Here is a 2500-nt window from a genome sequence, read left to right as displayed (position 1 = left end):
GGCCGACGTGTCCGCGCGCCTATAACACCCACCCGGGGGCGGGCTACCTTGCGCGCGGCCTTCTCGCCGCCTCCCAGACGGTCGCGGCCTTCGCACGGCGCTAGTGCGCTGGAGCTGCTCGGAGGACAGCGCGAACGACGGGCCGCAAGGCTCCGCACGCCCACACGCTCCGCTCGGCTTCAGCTGAAAGCGTCGCGCGACTCGACAGGCCCTCCCGTTTGCCTCTCGACGGTTTCACGTACTCTTTAACTCTCTCTTCAAAGTGCTTTTCAACTTTCCCTCACGGTACTTGTTCGCTATCGGTCTCGCGACAGTATTTAGCCTTAGATGGAGTTTACCACCCGCTTTGGGCTGCATTCCCAAACAACCCGACTCTGGGAAGACGCAGAGCGCGCGCCCTCGCCGCCACCATGGGCCTGACACCCGCACCGGGACGAGGCCTCGATCAGAAGGACGCGGGCGGCGAACGACGTACGCGCAGCGAATTCCTTACGCCACAATTCCACGCGCCGCAGAGGCGCGCGGATTCGGCGATGGGCACTTCCCACTTCACTCGCCGTTACTGGGGGAATCCTCGTTAGTTTCTTTTCCTCCGCTTAGTAATATGCTTAAATTCAGCGGGTAGCCTCGTCCGACCTCAGGCCGATAATCCAGTGCCTCGTTTGCGAGAGACACGCGCGCGCCACCGAAGCTCGTGCGAGCGCCGCGCCCGAACGCGAGCCGTGCTGCTCCGGGCCGGGATCCTCTTCGAGGCCGACTCGTAACGAGACGCACGCCGCGTTCGGTTTCGCGCGCTGACACTGCGTTCGTGCTGTCCTGGGCGGGACGACCGTGGCAACGGCCGACACCGCACCGGCCCGACGCGTCGCCGCGCGGGAACGTTACAACGCGACCCTGAGGCGGGCGTGGCGCCGGGATTGACCCGGTGCCGCAATTTGCGTTCAGAACGTCGATGCTCAATGTGTCCTGCAATTCACATTAATTCACGCAGCTAGCTGCGTCCTTCATCGACTCGCGAGCCGAGTGATCCACCGCCAAGAGCCCTCCGTGACTTCGTCAGTTGGACAAGCGCGACCCAGCCGGATTGCACAGTCGAAAAAGCGGTGGCCGAGCGGTCGCCAGCCGTAGGCGACGCATGAAGCCAGCCTGGCACATGGCCACGGCACTCGGCGCAGAACGAAACAGGGTGACCGAAGTGCAATCGCGTGCGCCTCAACAGCGACGAAGGGCGTGCGCGGCCGCCAAGATACGGAGCCTTCTCCACCTGTCGAACGCACGACCACTCGATCGGCGATCGGCCGGTAATGATCCTTCCGCAGGTTCACCTACGGAAACCTTGTTACGACTTTTACTTCCTCTAAATGATCAAGTTAGATCGTCTTCTCGGACGCCGGCGCGGCCGTTGCCGAACGCGCCAGGTCCAATCGGAGGACCTCACTAAACCATTCAATCGGTAGTAGCGACGGGCGGTGTGTACAAAGGGCAGGGACGTAATCAACGCGAGCTGATGACTCGCGCTTACTGGGCATTCCTCGTTCAAGGGAAACAATTGCAATTCCCTATCCCTAGCACGACCGGGGTTCAGCGGGTTACCCGGACCTTCCGGCCTAGGCGGCGACACGCTGATCCGGTCAGTGTAGCGCGCGTGCGGCCCCGAACATCTAAGGGCATCACAGACCTGTTATTGCTCAATCTCGTGTGGCTAAGCGCCACTAGTCCCTCTAAGAAGTTCAACGCCGACCGATAGGGTCGCGTAACTAGTTAGCAAGCCAGAGTCTCGTTCGTTATCGGAATTAACCAGACAAATCGCTCCACCAACTAAGAACGGCCATGCACCACCACCCACAGAATCAAGAAAGAGCTCTCAATCTGTCAATCCTCACTGTGTCCGGGCCGGGTGAGATTCCCCGTGTTGAGTCAAATTAAGCCGCAGGCTCCACGCCTGGTGGTGCCCTTCCGTCAATTCCTTTAAGTTTCAGCTTTGCAACCATACTTCCCCCGGAACCCAAAGACTTTGGTTTCCCGCAAGCTGCCGGAGGGGTCGTCAAAGTAACGCCCCCCGATCGCTGGTTGGCATCGTTTATAGTCAGAACTAGGACGGTATCTGATCGTCTTCGAACCTCTGACTTTCGCTCTTGATTAAAGAAAACATTCTTGGCAAATGCTTTCGCAGTCGTTCGTCTTGCGCCGATCCAAGAATTTCACCTCTAACGGCACAGTACGAATGCCCCCGTCCGTCCCTCTTAATCATTACCTCGCGCTCCGAAAACCAACAAAATAGAACCGAGGTCCTATTCCATTATTCCATGCACCATTATTCAGGCGAAGCGCCTGCTTTGAACACTCTAATTTTTTCAAAGTAAACGTCCCGGCCGCCGCCGACACTCAGTCAAGGGCACCGGCGGAGCGCCGGGGGAGAGGGCCAGGTGCGGCCAGTGCACGCCTTGCGACGGACCGGCCGCCTGCGCCCAACGTCCAACTACGAGCTTTTTAACCGCAA

The 2500-nt window shown here is 59.5% G+C and overlaps 2 non-coding genes and 1 pseudogene across 2 annotated transcripts in view; all 3 read right to left on the bottom strand.

Annotated features, from left to right (window-relative positions):
- LOC145915164 (large subunit ribosomal RNA) overlaps positions 1-645 on the bottom strand; it is a 7223-nt pseudogene extending 6578 nt beyond the window's left edge.
- A 244-nt stretch (positions 646-889) lies between these two features.
- Positions 890-1043, bottom strand: LOC145915182 (5.8S ribosomal RNA). Its single transcript, XR_014403601.1, has one exon. It is a non-coding gene; the product is annotated as a 5.8S ribosomal RNA (ribosomal RNA).
- Positions 1044-1302: 259 nt separating this feature from the next.
- The window catches only part of LOC145915021 (small subunit ribosomal RNA), a 1824-nt gene continuing 626 nt past the window's right edge, over positions 1303-2500 (bottom strand). The window contains exon 1 of the ribosomal RNA XR_014403476.1: positions 1303-2500. This exon is cut by the window's right edge and continues 626 nt beyond it. This is a non-coding gene — a ribosomal RNA (small subunit ribosomal RNA).

Source organism: Ascidia mentula, assembly GCF_947561715.1.
Source record: "Ascidia mentula chromosome 2 unlocalized genomic scaffold, kaAscMent1.1 SUPER_2_unloc_1, whole genome shotgun sequence".
Classification (NCBI taxonomy): domain Eukaryota; kingdom Metazoa; phylum Chordata; class Ascidiacea; order Phlebobranchia; family Ascidiidae; genus Ascidia; species Ascidia mentula.
Note: the sequence above shows the minus strand (reverse complement) of the source record. Positions and strands in the feature narration are given on the sequence as shown.